This window comes from Trachypithecus francoisi, unplaced genomic scaffold, assembly GCF_009764315.1.
Source record: "Trachypithecus francoisi isolate TF-2019V2 unplaced genomic scaffold, Tfra_2.0 Lachesis_group17, whole genome shotgun sequence".
Classification (NCBI taxonomy): domain Eukaryota; kingdom Metazoa; phylum Chordata; class Mammalia; order Primates; family Cercopithecidae; genus Trachypithecus; species Trachypithecus francoisi.
This window is the reverse complement of record NW_022681462.1, coordinates 15,168,758-15,193,166: the sequence shown is the minus strand read 5'-3', so window position 1 is coordinate 15,193,166 and position 24,409 is coordinate 15,168,758. Positions and strand designations below refer to the sequence as shown.

Sequence of the window (24,409 nt, the reverse complement as noted above, 5' to 3'; positions counted from 1 at the left end):
AGCAGCTGGGATTACAGGTGTGCACCACCACACCTGGCTGTGAACACACACCTAGTGTTAATAGTTAGGACCACCTTGCTCCTGGGTTGCGTATAACATGATGGACTAAGGATCATCGGGCCACATTATAAAGCTTCCTTCAAAATGAGAAGTTTCACACCAAGTGAAGTGTGCTTCAGAAGCCAGCAGTCTCAGGAGGAGATGCCTGGGCTGGCAAACTTTGCTCACAGATGACCTCAAGTGCTCAGGTAACACACATCAAAATGAGAGTTATGGGGCTATAGGGCTATAGCTCTAACGCAGTTCTCATAGCTGGGAATTGACTGAGCACTGTCTTCTTCTTCTTCTTCTTCTTCTTTTTTTTTTTTTTTTGAGACGGAGTCTTGCTGTGTTGCCCAGGCTGGAGTGCAGTGGCGCTCTCTCAGCTCACTGCAATCTTTACCTCCCAGGTTCAAGCAATTCTCCTTTTCTGCCTCCTGGGTCGCTGGAATTACAGGCACCTGCCACCACGCTATTTTTTGTATTTTTCGTAGAGACAGGGTTTCACGATGTTGGCCAGGCTGGTCTCAAATTCCTGATCTCAGGTGATCCACCCACTTCAGCCTCCCAAAGTGCTGGGATTACAGGTGTGAGCCACCATGCCCAGCCAACTGAGCACCTACATTAGAAAAAGCTGGTGTCAGCCACAGGTTCATTTGGGTCTGGTCCATGTTGCCAGAGGGTGGAAGCTTTAGCCCTTCCCATGAAAATGAGGCAAAAACCTCTGCAGTATTTCCCAGCAAAACAAGTTTTCTTCCCTGTGGGTGTGGGGCACATGCAGCTGTGTTTCATCAGCTAATGTGAGCTTGTGTCCAAGAAGTCCCCACCCCTCTCTCCACTGAGTACCTGAGATTCTGGGAAATGAGCTCTATTTTAAGCCTCTGGGTTTTCCTTGTCATTAGGAGCACAGAGCTCCTTGGAAATAGGTAGCCACAGGGGAGCTAAAAAAGGGGAAGATGAAGTGAGACCCACGCAGCCCCAAGTCTTCAACTTGAAGACTCTGAAATCCTTCATCAGAAATCCTCTCATCAGTCACCCTTGGAGACATTAACTGTCTTTGAGTAGGGGCTGCTCTCAGTGATGGAATGGTTAACCGAGCTGAGCTCCTTCCCTGTAAGTTTGATACAAAAACACGTCAAGAGTGTTTTAACGCTTATGTATTTTTTCAGCCAGCCGCAGTGGCTCAAACCTGTAATCCCAGCACATAGGGAGGCCACGGCAGGCAGATCACTTGAGATCAGAAGTTCGAGACCAGCCTGGCCAATATGGTGAAACCCTGTGCCTACTAAAAATACAACAATTAGCCAGGCGTGGTGGCAGGTGCATGTAGTCCCAGCTACTCGGAAGGCTGAGGCAGGAGAATCGCTTGAACCCAGGAGGCAGAGGTTGCAGTGAGCAGAGATCCCACCACTGGACTCCAGCCTGGGTGACCAGAGCAAAACTCTGTCTCAAAAAACAAAAACAAAACAAAACAAAAACTATATTTTTTGTTGTTTGCTCCTTTCTTTTTTGATTTTGCTGCACTGAAACAGATATTCAGCACCATCTACCTCTCAACAGCTATAAAGGGAAATAGTTGAGAAATGACCACTTTCCAATTTTCCTACGTCCCTTGGGAAAAGAAAGGACATGACACTTGAGTTCAGATTTTTTAAGGCCCAAGTGTTGACTAGTCTTCCCTCCTCTAGCCAAAGCCCACAGGTAGTAAACAAATTCAGTCAATTGGTTTCTTACAAGCCTGCCTTAAGCATTTCATGAAGGATGCTGTTTGAATTAACGGCTAATATTGACTTCCAGTTCCCAAAGGAAATTGAACATTTCCATGCATTTCCCAAAGGGTAAATAAAGAAACCCATTGTGAAAAGTTAAATCTGGATTTCTGAGAAATAACCATAGTTTGTGTGGGAGGGTGTCCTTGACCTCCACTCTAGTGCTCCTTGAGGGGACAATGTCAGTGCCATAGCTGAAGGGTAAATGGTGTGTGAATGAGGTGCCCTCAGCAGCAACTTCAGACAAGGCTGGCAGTGAGAGACAAGCAAAAATGAAATCAAAGTAAAATACTGCCAATGCTTCTATCGCCATTTGTATCATATTACCCTTAATGATTTGTAATTTTACATTTATAGTTATTATCTTTTGGCAGGCACCTTGACTTTAAGTGTGTGTTACACCAAGGGTTATGGCAAACTGTGTCTGCAGCCCACAGTAAAATCCAGAGTGAGGCTATCCACACTGGAGTGCAGCTTTCCAGGTAGATATTGCCACCAGCCTAAGGTCACACCTTCTTCCCTGGCGTGAGGTTACCCTAGGTTGGCACTTATCATGCTCACTGCTTTGGTGACTGTCATCCTGCCCAGGGCTTTAAGCGACCACCTTCCACAGACTCCCCCATTTCATACTACAGAGAAAGCATCTAGTGTCTTACCTTCCCTCCCTCAGTGCCCTAGGACTGCCTGGTAAGTGGCACAAAAGGATCCTCCCTTAGTTCCTGATATCTAGGAACCTACATATGCTTAAAAACAGCAAGAAACCTCCCCAGATAGAATCTCTGCAGGCTGAAAAGTTGGATGGATTCCAACTAGAGCACCACTTCCCTAATCCCACACACTTTTAAGGGACTAGAGACTGAGGAATGTTCAGGAATTATCACAGAACATTCTGGTCCTTTTGTTGGAGACTGAAAGCTTTTTAGAGCAATTGAGTACACAGAAATTCAGCCGGAATGGAAACACAAGCAGAAGCAGACCAAGCTATTTCTCCCCTGAACACACACTCTGCACACCGACAGGTACGAATATAGCTAAAAGAAATGACTATTACATAAGCTCCTAGCCAGTGTCCAGCACAGAGTAAGTCTATCAGTTAGCTCTTCCTGTTTAACAGATCTTCCCTAAACTTAGTGGCTCAAAACAACTATCCTTTAGCTTGCGATTCTGCAGTGTTGCGTATTTCTGCCATCTTGCCCATGCTCAGAGGCCAGCTGCCTGGTGGGCTGGGGCCTGGCTGGACTAGGACAGCCTCAGCTGGGGCAGCTTCTCTGTGTTTCTCATTCTCCAGCAGACTAGCTCGGGCTTGTTCACACAAGTTTCCAGAGAGAGAAATAGATAAGAGCATCAGAAGTGTACAAACAAGGTCCACTGCATTCTACTGGCCAGAGCGAGCCCCTAGGGCAGCCCCAGTCGCAGTAACGGAGAGGTAGTCTGCTCCTCTCGATGGAGGAGGGACACAGAGTCATTTAGCTCAGGGGTAAACATATAGACGCAGTGAAGGATTGTGGGCATTTTTACAATCTACCACTGTAGCTACCAATAAGTTCTGTGTTTATAGTTTTTCAGCCATTTCCAAAAGGAATTATATTGATGTGTTAGTTGACAAGCCTAGAATGAAAAGATAGATGGGAAAAGACCATCAGACAGGTAAAGAAGATTGTCAAAGACCAACAACTTTGTTAATGCGCTTGATCCCCCAACAGCCAGTCCCTCAAAGGGTCTCTCCCCTGACCCAGCCCTCCTCCTCCTTCCCCTTAAGGTGAGATCCTTGCTGGGCCTCAGCCCAGGGCTTATGTCCTGCCCTCAGGACATGAACATCTGGTTGAGACTGTCTCCATCTTCTGGCCTGGCAATTTTGGTCCCTTGTGAGCTATTCAACTTCTTGATAGAGTCATTTCGGAGTCTCTGGGAAGAATTGAAGCTCTGCTCCAAGAGTTGGGGGTGGACTACCCTGGTCTGGAATGTTCCTTTCCCTCTTATTTGGAAATTAGAAAGTGGCTAGTAACATGGCTGGCGCCTGCGGGATCATCCTCTTCCTCAAGGTGGCTGGATATATGGAGACAAGCATGAAGAAGCCCAGGCTCTGTCATGACATTGCTGACTGGCTTCTGTCACATTTTCAGGTGAGGCAAATCTGTGTAGTGATTTCCCATCAGGAATAGGAATGGCATCCCCTCCTCCCTCTGATTGCACTACAAATGCCATCACACACGCAAAGTGCTCACTAGAACTCCATTGCTCTATTTCTTCAGCAGAGCAGACACCCTTGGCTTCTCGTCTTCACTCACACAACCCCCTTTTCCACTCGCATCTTCTAGCTAGAGGTGAGCGTGTGACACCACACGGACTGTGAGAAATAGGTAAGTGCAGCCTAGTGACACTTCTGGCAAAGCTTGTTTTCCTGATTATTAAAAAAGGAGTGGGGGGACTGGCATGCCTTTTGTCCTTCCTCCCTTCTCCTGCCTGGAACATGGAAGTGAGACCAGGAAGTACAGCAGCTGTCTTGTGACCATGAGGAGTAAAGTCCTGCATGGAGGATGGTAGAGTAAAATGAAAGAAGCAGCCTGGATGCCTGATGAGCAGCTGCGCCAGCCCCAGGATCATGCAAATCAGTGTCAATCACTGTGGTTCTGGTTTTCTCCTATTTGTAGCCAAATAAATTCCTTACTGATACAGGCAGCGTCTTTGTTGGTTCTAAAGAAAAGTGGATTCACAGAAATATAACTGAAAGAACCATGAATTTCTAAAGAAGTCCTAGAAATAGATCAATTAGAGAAGTTGGCCATTTCAGGCAGGAGTTTCTACTATAAGTTGCTTGGATGGAAAATAAATCAGTGTTAAGGAGGTGGGAATGCCATCACTTGAATCATATTACTATATCTTATTAAATCTCAGATGCCATCAGTTGTAAGGTAGAGCATTATTTTACATATGACTATGAAAGAAGAAAATGCTCTCAAGACATATCACTGATTGTCAGATGCATACACCTTGATTTCAGAGATTTTAAAATGTGAAAAAAGGAGGGACATCTTAGGATCAGTGAAATATGGCACATATTTATTTGTTTCCTGCCTGCTGTCCCCATTAGACCAGAGACACTGTCTGCCGTGCTCTCTGCCAAGTCCTCTGTACCTAGAATTGGGCCTGGCATAGAGTGGGCTCCATAAATATGGGTTAATTAATAAGTTAACTAATAAGTTCTAGTCCTTGCTTTTCCAATAACTTCCCATGCTACCCTGGCTGAAGAAAGTATTTCCCTTTCTCTGTACCTCATTTCTCCATAATCTAGTTCAACGGACCCTAATCAGCACAGAAGAAACAAAAAGCCCCAAATACATGCAAAGCGGACCTACACTCTGCATCACCATGACGACGCCTCCCAGGGCCCCAGAGGGCAGGGAGGCCTCATCTTCCACCATCCCTAGAAATCTCTCTTTCCCCAGAGCCCAGCTCCTAAAGCTCTGTGGTTAGCCCTTTCCAGGCAAGCCTTTTCCAACACTCTGTTTGTGCTCCCTAAAATGGACCACTAAATGTGCTCCCTACAAATGGACTAGGGCCAAGGAATTATGCAAGATCCTTCAAACAAAGAGATGGTATTTTGTAACTTCCCTGAGTTTCTCCAAGAAGATGAAATGCACAACGTATTTTAAAATAATATCAACTTACATCTGTCAAAGAGGTAGTCTTGTCTGACCAAAGCCTTTGAGCTGGTGAGTGGTGGGGTTCCAAATGCCCCTTCTGCTGCCTAGCACTGTATTCAGAAGTAATAAAGATGATGGCTTTCATGTAATGAGTGATGAACCCTTTGCATATATTCCTTCATTGAGTCTTCAACAGAAACTTATGGGGTAGGAAGTACCTTTATCCCCATTTTACAAGTGGGAAAACTGAAGCACATAGCTGTTAGGTAGGTAGCAGAACCTGGCCTCGAACTCAGGAGGGGTAGCACCAGAGTTTATGCTCTTAACCACTATGCTCTATTGCCTTATAACTGCCTTACACTGGGCACCTAGTTCATGCCAGGTTCTGTGCTTGGCATTGAGGCACAGACAAAAATAAAGCCTAGTTTCTACCCTGGAAGAGTTCATGCTCTAATGGAAAAGACAGACCTACTGGCAGAGATGGTCATGAAGTGTCACAGGAACACAAAAGAAATTTTTTTTTTTTTTTTTTTTTTTTTGAGACGGAGTCTGGCTGTGTCCCCCAGGCTGGAGTGCAGTGGCGCGATCTCGGCTCACTGCAAGCTCCGCCTCCCGGGTTCACGCCATTCTCCCGCCTCAGCATCCGAGTAGCTGGGACTACAGGCGCCTGCCACCACGCCCGGCTAGTTTTTTGTATTTTTAGTAGAGACGGGGTTTCACCGTGTTAGCCAAGATGGTCTGGATCTCCTGACCTCTTGATCCTCCCTCCTCGGCCTCCCAAAGTGCTGGGATTACAGGCTTGAGCCACCGCGCTCGGCCTCGCAAAAAAAATTTTAAAAAGGCTCATGCCTGTAGACAATCAAGGAAGTGTTCACAGAGGAGGTGCCTTTGAGTGGGCCATTGAAGGGAAAGTAGGAGTTTGCTAGGTAGACAATGGAGGGCAGGGCATCCCAGACAGCAGGAGCTTCTTGGAGGCTCTATCTGGGGAGGAGGAAGAGACAGAGTAGCTGACAGAAAGCAGGACTGGAAATTAGGGAAGGGGCCCCATGAGGAGGGATTTTGCCTGCCTTGGTCAGGGAATCTAAGAAGGGTTTAAACAGTGGAGGAACAGGCTTGCCTTACATTTCTGAAAGAGTTCTCAGGTAGTTGCATAGGGAGTGATTGTGGTGAGGAGAAAGGGAGAACTGCATTCGAGTGGATGGCAAACTTCATGTTTCCCCTCCATGAGTGACATTGTGAAGTGGAGAAGAAAAGGGTAGACAGACATGGAGATTAGCATGTGTTTTTTTGTTTGTTTGTATGTTTTTGTTTTGTTTTGTTTTTAAGACAGGGTCTCACTCTGTTACCCAAGCTGGAGTGCAGTGGTGCAATCATGGCTCACTGCAGCCTTGTCCTCCTGGGCCCAAATGATCCTCCCACCTCAGCCTCCCAAGTAGCTGGGACTACAGATGTGTGCCACCATACCCGGCTAATTTTTAAATTGTTTTAGTAGAGATGAGGTCTCCCTCTTTTGCCCAGGCTGGTCTTGAATTCCTGAGCTCAAGCGATCCTCCTGTCTCGGCCTCCCAAAGTGCTGAGATTATGGGCATGAGCCACTGCACCTGGCCAAAGCTAGCATGTATTAAAACATATATTTGGCTTCAAGTGTAGGAAAGGATGAACATCCACACCTACAGAACTCTCTCAACCTGGATAGGCTTTTTTTTTTTTTTTAAACTGCTCTTTGTGGAGTAGGGTTACCTCATAGGCAGTGTGCCCTAGCCCCATGTGTTCGTATGCATTGGCTTGAGGGCCTCTGGCAGGGTCTCTACTCCTTCTTCTAAAACACCATCTCTCTGATGCCTGAAATTCCACTTTCAGAAATTAATCCTATAGGATAAGTGCTGATTTCTCTTTTCCAGGATTTCTCTTATTTTTTCCAAAATGGTTCTTTTACTTATGTTTTAAATTTCCAAAGTGACATGGCCTTCTTATAGAAAAAGAAAACATTACAATATAACTGGAAGTTATATATTTCCTTTATTTCCTCCCAATTCTAGCTTCGACTCTGAGCATCCCTCAATACCCATTCTCGATTCTTTGTTTTGGTGGAAGGACCCTGATTATATTCTGGGTGACAATGTGTCTTGCTAAAAAAACCCCTTCATTTCTCAGACTTTATTACAGCTAAGTGTGCACAACCTATGCGACTAGGTTCTAGCAATGAGATAAGTGCAAGTGTTCTGTGGGATTCCTAATAAGGCTGCTTCATGGGAGAATGACAGCAGGGAGTGGAGGAGCTTTTGTCTTTCTTTCCTCCTTCCAGCCTGCAACTCCATATGATGTAATGACTGGAGCTGCAGCAGCCATCTTGGATCATGAGGTGCCCTTGAGGATAGAAGCTGCATACCAGATAGTGATCAAGGGGCCACTGTACCAGTCCTGGACTGCTCACCTCTTAGATGAGAAAGAAAAAAAATATATATATATTAAAATATAATATGTAAGTTATATATATTATATATTTATATATAATATATATATATTAAAATATAATATGTAAGTTATATATATTTTATATATTATACTTAATATATTTATATATAATATATAAGCTTATATAAACTTATATATTATATATTTATATATTATACTTAATATATTTATATATAATATATTATATATAAGCTTATATAAACTTATATATTATATATTTATATATAATATATTATATATAAGCTTATATAAACTTATATATTATATATTTTATATATATCTAGAGAGAGAGAGAGAGAGAGAGATGGAGTTTCACTCTTGTCACCCAGGTTGGAGTGCAGTGGCAGAGTCTCAGCACACTGCAACCTCTGCCTGCTGGGTTCAAGCAGTTCTCTGGCCTCAGCCTCCCAAGTAGCTGAGATTACAGGGGCCTGCCACCACGGCCAGCTGATTTTTGTATTTTTGTATTTTTAGTAGAAATGGAGTTTCACCATGTTGGCCAGGCTTGTCTCAAACTCCTGACCTCAGGTGATTCACCCACCTCAGCCTCCCAAAGTGCTGGGATTACAGACATGAGCCACCATACCTAGCCAGAAGTTTTATTTTATTTTATTTTATTTTTTGAGACGGAGTCTTGCTCTGCCACCCAGGCTGGAGTGCAGTGGCCCGATCTCAGCTCACTGCAAGCTCCGCCTCCCGGGTTTACGCCATTCTCCTGTCTCAGCCTCCGGAGTAGCTGGGACTACAGGCGCCCGCCACCTCGCCCTGCTAGTTTTTTGTATTTTTAGTAGAGACGGGGTTTCACCGTGTTAGCCAGGATGGTCTCGATCTCCTGACCTCGTGATCCGCCCATCTCGGCCTCCCAAAGTGCTGGGATTACAGGCTTGAGCCACCGCACCCGGCCCAGAAGTTTTATTTTTAAGCTGCTATTGTTTTGAATATTCTGCCACATGCAGCTCAACAAATCCTGCATAATACACCAACCATCCTGGTCTTTAAGGGAAACTAACTGGCCCAATAGTAGCAGCACCATGACTGACTGAGCCAATTCAGTTGACCAGATATGGTCAACTGACCTCAGTGGAATCATCTGTAGGCTACATGAAGCCAGATCCTGCCTCTCAGGAACTGGAGGCCACAGAAAGTCTAGCTAGTTGGTGCTGGACTTGAAAGCCACATTTTTGGGCAGCCATTTTATGAGACCATGTGCAAGCTGACAGCTGAGTGAAGACAGCTGTGTGCTGAGAGAAAAGATTGAGGTGGATGCAGGCAGGAGAGATGAGAAACATGGAACTCCAGAGAGTGAGGAAGAGTTGGAGGGAGTAGCTAGCTGCCTGAGGACTTTCCATTTCCCTTGAGACCACACTGTACCATCTGCAATCAAGTTTCATGTGAATTCCAGTTTCCTGATAATAAGTCCTCCCTTTTTAAAAACTTAAGCCATCTTAAGTTTCTGTCTCTTGCAATTAACAGATCCCTAAGATAACCTAACATACAGTCCTGTGATTTCCTTTTTTCACTTTCTAGGTTGCCATTTAAGTAACGCACAAACCAATAATACTTTAGGATAAATTACTTTTGTCATCTTCCCAAGTGGAGGAAGTAAAGGAGGAGACAGACAGGTAATAGGAGGTTCAGGTGAGAGGATGCCAAAGGCATGGGAAGTGGCTCTGGCAAGTCAGGAGCAGACCTGGCTGCCCTCCAGCACCCGAGCCCAACCCAGCATGTAGAACACTCTCCCTACTTTTGGGTCTGCAGGGGCTGGCTATAAAATTCCTGGAGAGGTTTGTTCCAGAGCACGGGGTTTGGCACACAGAAGATCAAGAATTAGCTGGAAGTATGGTATCTTCAGAGCAGGATCTGTGGTCCATACTTGATTCTGCAAAAATTCAAGATGCTTCTATTTTGCTCTAAGAGACTGCAGTTTCTTTATTCTGTTGCACCAAAAATTTGCCACATCACACTTGAGTCATTTCTTCCTCTTTCTCATATCCCAGGCAATAAGCTGTTCACTAATAAAAATAAAAACTCAGCATTCTTAGTTACCTGCCTAAACGAGTAGCCCCTGAAAAAGCTTTCAGAAAGGTCATCAGAAACACCTACACCCTCAAAGAGCCTCCAAAAGCAAGTGCCAAAGCTCCTTTATTTACTTGAACTTATCTATACTGTTAAATAAAAATTGCAGGAGGCCTTTGTTTTGGACTAAGCTCCTGCACCAGGCGCCAACAGACAAGACTAAAAATAGAGTCATGATGGCTGGGTGCGGTTGCTCACACCTGTAATCCCAGCACTTTGGGAGGCTGAGGTGGGCAGATCACCTGAGTTCAGGAGTTCAAGACCAGCCTGGCCAACACGGAGCAACCCCGTTTCTACTAACAATACAAAATTAGCCGGGCATGGTGGCCCATGTCTGTAATCCCAGCTACTCAGGAGGCTGAGGCAGGAGAATCACTTGAACCCGGGAGGTGGAGGTTGTGGTGAGCCGAAATCACGCCATTGCACTCCAGCCTGGGCAATGAGAACAAAACTCCATCTCAAAAAAAAACAAAAACAAAAACAAAAAGTCACGCATGCCAAAGTTCCACTTCACCAAACTAAAACTAAGTTATCTGACCTTCTGAGAAATAAGGTAACAGCCAATTTCCCAAACAGGCCAGTTTCAATCTTCAATTGGCACGATACTGAAGTTTCCTCTGCCTTAATCCTTACACGCAAAAGGTAGCCCGAAGTAACGTGATACTCACTAATAGCGATTTTTCTACTCTTCCATCTCTCTGTCCCCGCCTTACAAGGCAAGTAACTTTGAAATGATCAATCTGCTTTTTGTTCTTTGTTTTTGCTTTCTTCAACCTTTTCTGTCTGTAAAGCCAGACTCTTCTCCTCAGTTCATTGGAACACTTGTTCTATTTTATGGAATGAAGTGTTGCCCAATTCTAGAATTGCAACAAAGCTGGTTGAGATCTTTAAACTAAATTTGTTGTAAGTTTGTCTTTTTACAATACTCTTTCTCATGCCACGGGATCTAAGGGGGGTCCCAATCTCATGTGTCATCAGTATCATCCTCCAAGCGTGTATTAAACATTGGCTGTATGCTGAGGGCTAGAAATATACCAATGGCTAACATGAACGGAGCACTTACTGTGGGCAGGGTATTGTGCTAAGTGATTTACCTACATTCGTCTGTGAGAGGCACTACCGTGTTTCATTGAATCAACAATACCAACAATTGTGAGATACAACACTATGTACTAAGAAAGAAAAAGGAATCTGTCACTTAACTGGAGCATTCAGTACCAGTCAGGATATTCTAGACTGTGCTGTCAAAACACAGAACCCCAGTCACAATGGCTGAAGAAGAAAGGTTTATGCTTCTGTTCCTTAAATGCCCACTGGCTTCAGCTCAGCTCCACATCTTCTTTCCTGTGGGACTGGGCCCACGAAACAGCCTCCATCTGGAACTTTGCTGGCTGCTGAGGTGGATGAAAAAGAGCATAAGCTGAACGACAGTTGCCTTTGAAACCTGCAGCCTAGATGTGATAGATGTCTCTTGCTTCACACTCCATTGGCCAGAACAAGTCAGATGGCCACACTGGCTCAGGAGGTGGGGTGTGGGCTTCTCTGGCAGGGCACTGTAGAGGCACTATAGTCGATCCAGGAGTGGGATTACACAACCTCCCACCCCCATATCAACTGTAAGACATGGCCCAATTTCAGAGAGATTAAGATGCAGAAAGCTGCACATCCTAGAATTGATGAAATACAGAGTGTCATCCCCAGTGCACAGGTGAGGAACAGAGGCTTAGGTAGGTCATAAAATGTGCTTGAGATCTTACAGCAGCAGAGATGGGGCTTAACTCAGGTGTCACTAACTCCACTTTAAACCACCCAACTTCCCAGGTGTGGCCTAAATGAGTCCTTACCAAAATAGTAGGATCTGTCAGGTCCTGGGGAATTACTCTCTATTTATTTGTAATTTTTTTTTTTTTTTTGGATATGGAGACCTGCTCTGTCGCCAGGCTGGAGTGCAGTGGCGTGATCTCAGCTCACTGCAACCTCTGCTCCTCGAGTTCAAGCAATTCTCCTGCCTCAGCCTCCCAAGTAGCTGGGATTGCCGGCGCCTGCCACCATGCCCGGCTAATCTTTTTGTACTTTTAGTAGAGATGGGGTTTCTCCATGTTAGTCAGGTTGGTCTCGAACTCCTGACCTCAGGTGATCTGCCCGCCTCAGCCTCCCAAAGTGCTGGGATTACAGGCGTGAGCCACAGCGCCTGGCCAGTACTTTTTTTTTTAAACCTCTTTTATTCAAAGATGCATTGAGTCGGCACTGTGTTAGGTACAACACTGAAGGCTGACTCTAGTTCTTCTAAATAAAATGCCCCAGGTCAGCCAGGGGCCAGAAAGAAAGATCCACAGAGGTCAGTCATTAGCTGTGGAGCGAAAGGAGTGTGCTCAGAGGGTAAGATACACGTGACCTCTTCCCATACTGGGCTGGCCCTGGTCATAAATTGTCCCATAAAGAGATGACTATTTACTCTAGTCAGAGGCCTGGTGGGTGCAGTTCGAGTGCCAAGAAGCAAGTGAGCTGGCCGTTGGAATGTGAGTGTGGGTGGGTGGGAGGGGGAAGTAGCCACTGGCTTCCACTGAGTCACAGAGGGCTGGGTAGGGAGGCAGCTGGGCTCCACCTTGGCGCAGCAGAAAGGAGAAGGGCAGGAAGAGCAGAGGCTGGGTGGGGTGCGGTGGGGTGGGGCGGGGAGGGGGAGGAGAGCGGGCTCAACGCGCAGCAGATTCAGGTTGCGAGCAGGCCTTTAGTATAAACACTGCCCAGGGAAAAGCACCCAGGATCCAGGTGGCCACCCAGAAGGCCCCTTCTTGGGTGTAAATCGGGGTTGCCATGAGAACATCCAGAACCCCTGCTGCTGTTAGGTGTGAAATTCAGAAGCTGCTGGCTGGAGTATCAAATATAGGTCCTGAGAAGTAGAGATTTGGGGTCCTTTAATATCCACTCCTCCCAGAGTGAGTCTCAACATATTAACGATGGGGAGCACAGTGAGGTGGCTCACACCTGTAATCCCAAGCTACTTGGGAGCTGAGGTGGGAGGATGGCTTGAGGCCAGGAGTTCGAGGCTGCAGTGAGCTATGATCACACCATTTCTCTTCCAGCCTGGGTGACGGAGGCCTTGATTCTAAAATTAAAAATAAAATAAAATAAAATGAAAAAGATGGGGAAGAATAAGAATAAGAGAAACCGAGGGTTAGAGGAAAGAAGAGAGAGTAGGAGTTGGAGGGGAATGTGGACAAAATGTAAACATTAACTAAAGCCAGCTCCAGGATGGCATCCCTGGGTACCCATGGCATAGTCTGAGTGTGCAGTGCTAGCTCTGCTTTATATAATAAATGGAGAGGAAGTGTGCTGGAGGCCTGTGTGCATCCAGGGACCGCCAGTGTGGGCTCCTGCTAAACCCAGAAGTCAGGAAGAAGCCCAAGCTCCCAGGGACCCCTGGAGAGCAGATTCCCTCAGGGCATTCTGTCCAGCTGGCTCCCAGTCTCCACATGCACCCCTGACCCTCAGACCCACCCTCCAGGGCTGTTATGTCCCTAGAGCTGCCTCCCCTCCCCTCCCCTCCCCTCTCCTCCCCGCTCCTTTCTTAGACGGAGTCTCGCTCATTTTGCCCAGGCTGGAGTGCAGTGGCACGATCTCGGCTCACTGCAACCTCCACCTCCCAGGTTCAAGCAGTCCTCCTGCCTCAGCCTCCTGAGTAGCTGGGACTACAGGCATCCACCACCACACCCGGCTACTTTTTGTGTTTTTCGTAGAGACAGGGTTTCACCATGTTGGCCAGGCTGTTCACAAACTCCTGACTTCAAGTGATTCACTCACCTCAGCCTCCCAAAGTGCTGGGATTACAGGCATGAGTCACCACGCCCAGCCCCTAGAGCCTTCTTTCATATCGTCTTTTTCACTCGGGCTGCCCTCTCTCCTCTCCATCCTTCAAGGCCACCGTCCTGAATCACTTCAGCCGCTGCTGAATAAGTGCAGTGTGCTCATTGCTCAGGGCTCCTCTGCCTACACAGGTGGGGACAGGACCGCCCTAGCTAAAAGGAAAGGGGAGGGACTATATTGTCTCAAGTAACTGCTCTGAGGAAAGTGCCACACTGGAGCTGGCCTTGGGGACCCCTGGCAGGCCAGTGACTTAAACTCCATCTGTCCATCTGTCCCTGCCTGGCTTTCTTCAGTTTGGTTTTCTCTTTCTTTCTCTCAAGCTGGCTGCCCACTAAGGCCAGAATATGGCCTTGGGGCACTCCTAGTTCTCCCCTTACAACCTTGTAACCAGGGGAAGCCACTTTTCCTCTCCCGGCTGATGGCGTTAGAGGTAGTATCTTAGCGAGGGACTCTGGCTCAGCCTGAACCACACTTGTACCCCAGGAGCCAGGGTGATAAAGTCTGAGTAGAATTTGGAGGGGGTGGTGCCGGGAAGACCAGGGCAGTCTGAAGCACACTTATGATGTCATATCATTTGCTAGTTGTTGCAGGTGTTAGTTAACTTCAGGGCCTCAATTACCCTTCTGAATGCCTCAAAAGAGGGGATTCTCTCCTATGCTTGTTTTGGTGCCCAGTAAGCAGGCCCTCAATAAATGTTTGCTGACTGGTTGATTAACCATTAGGCAAACAGGCCTGGCCAGGACCGCTAATCCCTCAAAATAAACATTTGTGAAGCTCCGAGTCGATCCCGAATCCTGGGGACCTTTCAGGCTCTTTGTAAATCTAGTATTATCCAGGGAACTGCAGACCTCTGGAGGCTGAGCCGCCTTCAAGAATAAAAATGAGCCGGGCGCGGTGGCTCAAGCCTGTAATCCCAGCACTTTGGGAGGCCGAGACGGGCGGATCACAAGGTCAGGAAATCGAGACCATCCTGGCTAACCCGGTGAAACCCCGTCTCTACTAAAAAATACAAAAAAACTAGCCGGGCGAGGTGGCGGGCGCCTGTAGTCCCAGCTACTCCGGAGGCTGAGGCCGGAGAATGGCGTAAACCCGGGGGGCGGAGCTTGCAGTGAGCTGAGATCCGTCCACTGCACTCCAGCCTGGGCGACAGAGCAAGACTCCGTCTCAAAAAAAAAAAAAAAAAAGAATAAAAATGACCTCTCCTCTCCTTCCCCTCCCACTCCTCCCAGGACAGAGAAGGCAACTTTTGCAAGGAGGGTACCTTCTAAGGATCTTTGCTCATTTCCCTCCCCACCAGGGATCCCGAACTTAAAGGTTGGGATAGAAATTGCCTACGATGGGAATGGACAACAGGACTCATTCAGCAGAGATGATACTAAACGTGCATCTTAGAAGACAGTCGATGGGTTCTAGTACATCATTTAACCTGTCCATTTGAGGGTGGTCATTTATGTGCCTTTCAGCTTTGTCATCTCTCTTGTTTCCCACTTGGACATCCCACGGTTGCCCGGCGGCCCCTCTGTGTTTCAGAGCCAGCCTCCCTTCCACCCTTCCTCTGGACTTTTTCTCCTGAGAGCCAGTCTGCAGCTTCCAAAGCAGAATGGTTATACTCACTCCTCAGTCTGTGGGCATTTATTGATTAACCCACCAGTCATCAAGTACACAGTGAACATCCGTTGTGTGCATCAGTAATTGTGTTGGGAGCAGAGAGGACCCCTGAGAAGTGTCAAACAGGATCCGCTCTCAAGGAGCTGTGACTATACAGGGAGATCCCTGAAGAGAGACGATCCTGGCTGGAAGGTCTTGAAGGTTCTCTGGGGCATTAATATAATGTGGTTATAGACTAAGCAATTGGGTTTGGGTCAGGGCCTGATGGATGGGTAGGATCTGGCTATCTATTAGAAAGTGGAGCGGCAGGGAGATGGGGAGACATTCCAAGAACAGGGAAAGTCAAGGAGGTTTGAAAATACAAGGGGCCGGGCGCGGTGGCTCAAGCCTGTAATCCCAGCACTTTGGGAGGCCGAGACGGGCGGATCACAAGGTCAGGAGATGGAGACCATCCTGGCTAATACGGTGAAACCCCGTCTCTACTAAAGAATACAAAAAACTAGCCGGGCGACGAGGCGGGCGCCTGTAGTCCCAGCTACTCCGGAGGCTGAGGCCGGAGAATGGCGTAAACCCGGGGGGCGGAGCTTGCAGTGAGCTGAGATCCGGCCACTGCACTCCAGCCTGGGCGACAGAGCCAGACTCCGTCTCAAAAAAAAAAAAAAAAGAATAAAAATGACCTCTCCTCTCCTTCCCCTCCCACTCCTCCCAGGACAGAGAAGGCAACTTTTGCAAGGAGGGTACCTTCTAAGGATCTTTGCTCATTTCCCTCCCCACCAGGGATCCCGAACTTAAAGGTTGGGATAGAAATTGCCTACGATGGGAATGGAACAACAGGACTCATTCAGCAGAGATGATACTAAACGTGCATCTTAGAAGACAGTCGATGGGTTCTAGTACATCATTTAACCTGTCCATTTGAGGGTGGTCATTTATGTGCCTTTCAGCTTCGTCATCTCTCTTGTTTCCCACTTGGACATCCCACGGTTGCCCGGCGGCCCCTCTGTGTTTCAGAGCCAGCCTCCCTTCCCACCCTTCCTCTGGACTTTTTCTCCTGAGAGCCAGTCTGCAGCTTCCAAAGCAGAATGGTTATACTCACTCCTCAGTCTGTGGGCATTTATTGATTAACCCACCAGTCATCAAGTACACAGTGAACATCCGTTGTGTGCATCAGTAATTGTGTTGGGAGCAGAGAGGACCCCTGAGAAGTGTCAAACAGGATCCGCTCTCAAGGAGCTGTGACTATACAGGGAGATCCCTGAAGAGAGACGATCCTGGGCTGGAAGGTCTTGAAGGTTCTCTGGGGCATTAATATAATGTGGTTATAGACTAAGCAATTGGGTTTGGGTCAGGGCCTGATGGATGGGTAGGATCTGGCTATCTATTAGAAAGTGGAGCGGCAGGGAGATGGGGAGACATTCCAAGAACAGGGAAAGTCAAGGAGGTTTGAAAATACAAGGGGCCGGGCGCGGTGGCTCAAGCCTGTAATCCCAGCACTTTGGGAGGCCGAGACGGGCGGATCACAAGGTCAGGAGATGGAGACCATCCTGGCTAATACGGTGAAACCCCGTCTCTACTAAAGAATACAAAAAACTAGCCGGGCGACGAGGCGGGCGCCTGTAGTCCCAGCTACTTCGGAGGCGGAAGCAGGAGAATGGCGTGAACCCGGGAGGCGGAGCTTGCAGTGAGCTGAGATCCGGCCACTGCACTCCAGCCTGGGCGACAGAGCCAGACTCCGTCTCAAAAAAAAAAAAAAAAAGAAAATACAAGGTGTGTTCTAGACTTGACCTGCTTGGCCAGAGCAGAGGAGTTTTATGAAGAAATGACAGAGATTTATCTCAATATTGGTTAGAACTAACAATTTTGTAATGTATCCTATAGGCAGCAGAGACCAAGTGAACAATTTAAGCAGGTAAAAAACTAAAATTGAATAGTTTTTATGATAGTGTTCATATCCCAGTTGCTCAGTGTTGCCTCTGTGATGAATACTGTTTACTTTACACTCAGCAACCATTCCCGACTCCTTTCTAACAGAACTCCAATGTTGCTCAAGATCTACTCCTCTGCCATGCTGCCATGAGCCCTAGGAAAAGCCAGCCCCACCCCATGGTGGCTCATGCCTGTAATCCCAGCACTTTGGGAGGCTGAGGAGGCTGGATCACCTGAGGTCAGGAGTTCCAGCCCAGCTTGGCCAACATGGCAAAACCCCGTCTCTATTAAAAATACAAAAATTAGCCAGGTGTGGTGGCACATGCCTGTAATCCCAGCTACCAGGGAGGCTGAGGCAGGAGAATTGCTGGAACCTGGGAGGCAGAGGCTGCAGTGAGCAGACATCATGCCACTGCACTCTAGCCTGGGTGACAGAGTGAGGCTCCGTCTCAAAAAAAAAAGGAAAGCCAGTCCCACCCCAAGCTCCAAAGTGGGTCTGATTGGTCTATCTTGCCAATGACTGGTGCTAGAATGAGTATGTGACCCACTTCTAGCCCAAGAGAGCTGCTGGGAAGTCCACTAGGGGACTCCTGAAAAAAATGTCCTTGTTCCTAAGTGGAACTCCAGAAAGAGATGGTCTTTTCTCCCCCCGCCCCCTTTGACATTAACCAGGCAAGAAGATTTTTATTTTTACTCTGGACATTGTCATATCTGGAGGTGGCCTTTTTGCCACTAGACTGAAGATAAAGTCACCAATTAAGGTAGCTGAGCAGAGAGATGAAAAGAACATGATTCTCTGATTATATTGTTGAGCCACTGAATCAACCACCCTGAAACCTACCCATTCTATTATGTGATATAATACATTTCTGTATCATTTAAGCTAGTTGGAGTCAGGGTTTTCTGTTACTTGCAGTCCAAATCATCCTCATTGCTTTTCTCCTGTCTCTTGAAATCCTAATTCCCCATTAAGTCCATTCTCCAGTGAACTCACTGGGAGCTCTAGTTCCATGGCCCTTCCTGTTTCTCCCATTCTATTAACTATTTGCTGTTCTTACTGTCTTTCATGTCATTATAGCATCCTATAGCATAGTAGTTCACCTTCACTCCTCTCTTGCCAGCTTCCTCCAAAGCCTCAGTCCTCCCATCCCTCCAGCACATTCTCCCATGAAATCCCCAGCCATGGACCAATCCAACTCTGCCTTTGCTGCTCCCATCCTAAGCTAGGGTAATGAACTGTTGTCCAGGTTTGTCTGGGACTGAGGGACTTTCTGGGATTCCAGCCTTTCACTGCTAAAATGGGGATTGTGCTGGGTAAACTGGGATTATGGGTGACCCTATCTTGTGCTGGTGAGGCTGCTGGGAAAAGCACCCAACAATGTGATCAGTGGCCATTATCAGTGTGTGGCTCTATTCTCCACTGGAGCACACCCCTATTTGGCAGTCCTATTGCCCAGTCCTGGTCACCCTGGCAACATTAGCCCCCTTCACCTCTGTGGTGGTTTTAAACCTTCACCAGGGGCTTGCTGGAGTGCAGTGATGTTTACAACTAATTGATCACTACCAGTTACCGGTTCCTTTGTTCCTGCTCCACTCTCACTGCTTTACTTGACTAGCCTTTAAAAACATCTTCACCAGGGCTCTCAAACTGCCTACCCAGCACCCACCCCACTAATAATTTCATGGAGAAAATATAATCTATTGGCCATCAACCCCTTCACCTTCCTGCATTCTCAGAACACATCTTCTCTCCTGTTTCTTGGAAGGCTTTCTCCATTCCAAAGCATCACCAGAAATCCAGACCCCCATCTCTTCCTCTGCATCCATCTCTAGCTACCACCTTTTCCCCATCCCTTCACCAACAAGCTACCTGCAATATAAGCCTCATTTGCGGTCTGTTCCTAACTCTCCCTTCAACTCTGCTCCTATTTCTGCTCTTGCTGGGTTCTCCAAGGACCCATTAATGGACTCAGGCCATGGGCTGATTTCTCACTGTGGTCCTGCTGACCAACCCACCTCCTCGGAGCCTGTTCTCTTCCCTTGATATCACTCCCCTACTTCCCTTCCCATCTCTGCCTGCTTCTGCTCAGCTTTCTCTTAGGGCTTCTCTCCCTCTGCACTATAAATATTGGCATTTCCTCCCTCTCTCTTTCTAAACATATCTGGGAAGTTTTTAATCGATAACTATGGTTTCAACTATGATCAAATCTTTTTTCCCCCCTAAGTTACTTTTGTTGTACCATATTATCAAATCTTGACAACTCCTGAATTTGTAGCTCTAGCCAAGACTATTCTTCTATGCTTTGACCTGTATTTGCTGTAAAGACATCAGTGTGATTGTTAAGATCCACGGTTTTGGAGTCAGACATATCTAGGTTTGAGTCCTGGCTCTGCCACTTATTAGCTGTGTGCCTTTGGTCAGGTGTCTTAGGTTCTCTGTGCTTCCGTTTCCCCACTTATAAACTGGAGATCATCATGTCCTTACCTTATGGAACTGCCAAGAAGATTACATGAGATTATGTACAGTGCGTAGGCAGTGCCTGGCTCATAGTAACCATTAATGCAGGTATGTTTATGGCATTCAGTTGCCTATTACTCATCTTTTTTTTTTTTTAAGCTTGTGTTTCCTAAACAGCCAGACACTAAACAATTTATATCATTTGAGTCTAAAAAACAAACACTTTTTAAAAGCCATGAAGTAGGTGTCGTATTCTCTCTTCACAGGTGAAGCAACTGAAGCTGACGAAGCATCTGTTTAAGGTCTCACATCCTGGTGGTGGCCAAGCCTGGCTTTGGACAGACTGATACCAAAGTCCTTCTCCGCCACGACAATGACCCCATCTCAAACCATATTCAAACCAAAATTCATGTTTCACACCTGTTCTTCTGCTTAAAATCTCATTTTGCTGGAAGGATGTTAGCAAAAACCAACCCTGCAGGGGAAAGAAGGGTGTAGACAGGAAGGTGGTGCTAGACTCTGCTTTCTCTACAGTGCTACCCCATTCAAGCCATCACCGAGGCCGTTGCAGTCTTTCCCAAATATTCCCCTCCCCACAGACATCCTCTTCCCTCCAACCACTTGCCCCCTTTTAGTCCCTCCAGATGTTTCTGTTGGGTTATTGCCACAGCCTCCTTACTGGTCTTTCTGCTGGAGACAGCACCTAGTAGGACATCAAGAAATAATCAAGCACCCCTGCTGACCCTAGCCTTGCTTCTAATCCACTCTTTGTTCTGCTGCTAACATGTAGCTATATGTTCATTTCATTCTCCTAAAGGCCTTCAAGCAGGGGTGTCCAATTTTTGGCTTCCCTGGGCCACACTGGAAGAAAAATTGTCTTGGGCCACACATAAAATACACTAACACGAACGATAGTTGATGAGAAAAAAAATGCAAAACAAAAATCTCATAATGTTTTATGTTGGGCTGCATTCAAAGCGTCCTGGGCCACAGGCGGCCGGTGGGCGGTAGGTTGGACAAGCTGGCTTTAAAGGCTCCTCATTTCCCGTAGGACACAACATAAAGGGGAGTTAAGCAAAAGAGAAGTCCAGTGTGAAAGGTTTTGGGGCCCCTTGAAACAAAGGGAATTCCCAAGGTTTGATCCTCTGCATCTGTGGCCTAAGGTTTAGGCAGGACTCATCCTCCAACAGCAGATGTTGGATTTAAGAACCCAGCAGACATGTCCGGGTCTAGTTTCTTTCAGCTGCTTCCCAGCACTCAGCCGCTTGTCTCCACTTCCCCAGTAGGGGTCAGTAGCGAGCAAAAGGTGTTGCCATAGGATGATGCTAGTGACCTCGCTTCTGGACTGGGTATCCTCCAGTTCCCTGGGCAGATGTCCGAAGAAAACACTCTGGCCACACAATTGGTCTTTCATTAGCATCTTTTCTGGCAGTCTCAGGGAAAATTTGGGACTGAAATGACTGGAAAAGGAATTCTTTTTCCTCTTTCTTTCTTTGGCGCCTCCTGCTTCTGCTTCTGGGGCCAGGAGACTCCTGGGCTGGGTGGAGAGGGATTGGAACCAAAGTTCTGCGGGGCGGGCCCACTGTCGCCCAGGCTGTCCACTGCCGCCTCAGGCCCTCTGGAGAACTGTCATGGTAATCACTCCTTTGGCCTCTACCCTGGAGAGGCCCGCCCCCAGGGTGACTCACCCTTTTCCGGCCCAGCCTGAGCACCTCGGTAGGAGGCCCAGTGGGGAACCCCATTGGGCTCTGTCGGGTGTGCCCCTTGCGTGGCACGTGCTCTGGAAATTCCTGGGTGGTGCGTGTGTAGCCCGAGCTGGACTGAAAGCTTCTCTTAGCCTTGTTTGAATGTTTCCGGGTCCACACACCAGGCTTAGAGTCACAGACACACGGAATCCTGGAGCAGGAAGAGAGGCCACAGAGAGCTCATGGCTTCTGCAGCCACGTGCTTCCTGGAAAACAGCACAACAAGGGGAAAGGGGTTTTCTCAGTTCATCACAGCAGCGGAGTTGCTCTGGGGCCCTAAACTGTTATGGGGCTGGGGAGAGGTAAGAATGAATGCTAAACAAGGCCGGGCGCGGGTAACCTCAGCACTTTGGGAGGCCAAGGCGGGAGGATCACCTGAGGTCAGGAGTTCCAGACCAGCCTGGCCAACATGGTGAAACCCTACCTCTACTAAAAATACAAAAATTAGCTGGGCGTGGTGGCGGTCACGTGTAGTCCCAGCTACTTGGGAGGCTGAGGCAGGGAGAATTGCTTGACCTGGAAGGTGGAGGTTGTAGTGAGCCTTAATCGTGCCACTGCATTCCAGCCTGGGTGACAGAGTGAGACTCCATCTCAAAAAAAAAAAAAAGGAATGCCAAACAAACAAAGGAAAATCCTAAAGATATTCTCTCATTTGCTATTTACCCCAGGACAGTGGCTGACCTGGTGGGGCCTGACCCAGTCAGACCTGTGGGTTTACACCTACTTGCTACAAATCCTTGGGCTAGTTTAAGATTTATAAACATGTTTCTTATTCCCTTGAATTCTAGAGCTTTAAAGCTAGAGAAATGTCAGAGAGCACCCAAGTCCCTCACTCAAATGAAGAGACCTAGAGGGCTGGGTGACTTGACCTAGGCACACTGTTCCTATTGTTGGTTAATGATGAGTCACACCTGGAACCCAAATCCCCATCACCTTACACCGATTGTCACATGGGCATCCTCTCCTAACCTTAGGCCAGGTAGAGGTCTGGTGGAGAGGCAGTGTGGCTTGTGACCAAAGGAGCTGGTGCCGGGGAAACATTAATTAAATGAATAGTGTCTCCCTTGGGTTAAGAACCTTATGTAGAAAAAATTCATTGTTTCAGTGGGAAACTACATATCATTTATAGCACACCCCTCAGGGTTATGATATTCTAGCCCCGTTCACTGCAGTCTCTACCTCTCAGGCTCAGTGATCCTCCCACCTCAGCCTCCTGAGTAGCTAGGACGACAGGTGCACACCACCATGCCCAGCGAAGTTTTGTATTTTTTGTAGAGGTAGGGTCTCTGCAAAAGACCCTACCTCTACAAAAAAAAAAAGTGTGTAGTATGGGGTCTCCCTGTGTTGCCTAGGCTGGTTTTTGAACTCCTGCACTCAAGTGATCCTCCTGCAGGAGCTACCCAAAGTGCTGGGATTACAGGCATGAGCCACCACACCTAGCCCATTGTCTTTTATTATTTTTTTGTTTTGTTTTTATTTAAAAGACAGGGTCTTGCTATGTTGTCCAGGCTGGTCTTGAATTCCTGGCCTCAAGTGATCTTCCCAGCTTGGCCTCCCAAAGTGCTGGGATTATATGTGTGAGCCATGTGACTAGTCCCTTGTTCATTGTCTTTAAGCTGTTTTGCACATCCAGAAATTGTAGGTAATCCATAGATACATAAATTCTGTTCTGTCTGGTAGAGATTTGACTTTTTCTCACTCCCACTCATTTGGCAGGAAAAAAACCTACTTTGTCTTCATTTGCAATTCATCTCAACATTTCTTTACTCCATATAAATTTGTGTTGTTTTTTTTCCTTTGAACCAATTATAACACCTATCTATCTGGTTTCTTCATATTATTTGAGCAACATAAATTCCTTAACATGTGTTCTTTTAAAAATATATTTATGGAAGTCATAATTTTACCTTCTAACAATGTCACACCTGTCTACTAAGCTCCGCCATCCCTCTGTGTGGTGCAGTGAATAATTGCGAGATGGGTTTGTTTCCATATCCACATGAACTGCTCTTGGCTGAGTTTTTATGGGGAGACAGTATGTGTAAAGATGGCAGATAGGGTTGGTACAGGGTGACCTGGGTCCCCCAGCCCCATGCCATAGATTGGTGTTCCCCTTGACACAGTATCCAAAAACAGTGTCAGAGAATAAGTCCTACCCACTCTGAGAGCAGGAAGCTGGCTTAGAAGCAGATAAATGGCCAGCCCTTGGAAGCCAGGCTTACCTGGGCGTAGTATAGCCTAGCTAGATGTCTCTTTGGGTCATCTTTCCCAGGTTTGAATTTTCTTCTCTGTCTTTTTTTCCCTCGTGGTAGTTAGACCATTGAAGATAACATAAGTATTTGCCTACTGCACTAAAAAGAAACAGGGGAAGGGAGAAGGAAGTAGGAAGAAATGAGGGACAAACAGGGAAACAGGAAAGCAATGAGAGAGAGAAAACAAGGGTAAGGTAAAGAGAGTTGTCTTAGTCCATTTGTGTTGCTGTAAAGGAATCCCTGAGGCTGGGTCATTTATAAAGAAAAGAGGTTTATTTGGCTCACAGTTCTGCAGGCTGTACAAGAAGCATGGTGCTGGCATTTGCTTGACTTCTGGTGATGGCCTCAGGTTGCTACCACTCATGGCCAAAGGCAAAGAGGAGCTGGCATGTGCAGATCACATGGCAAGAAAGAAAATAAGAGAGAGGGGGAGATGCTAGGCCCTCTTTAACAACCAGCTCTCATGGGAACTAATAGAGCAAGAACTCAGTCATTACTGTGAGGATGACACCAAGCCATTCATAAGGAATACACCCCTGTGACTCAAACACCA

The 24,409-nt window shown here is 47.0% G+C and overlaps 1 long non-coding RNA gene across 1 annotated transcript in view; it reads left to right on the top strand.

Moving 5' to 3' along the window:
- The window catches only part of LOC117099742, a 36,012-nt gene extending 14,061 nt beyond the window's left edge, over positions 1–21,951 (top strand). The window contains exons 2-4 of the long non-coding RNA XR_004443984.1: positions 2,716–2,827; positions 3,851–3,931; positions 20,126–21,951. This is a non-coding gene — a long non-coding RNA (uncharacterized LOC117099742). The remainder of the gene's footprint in view (positions 1–2,715; positions 2,828–3,850; positions 3,932–20,125) is intronic.
- Positions 21,952–24,409: the final 2,458 nt, after the last annotated feature.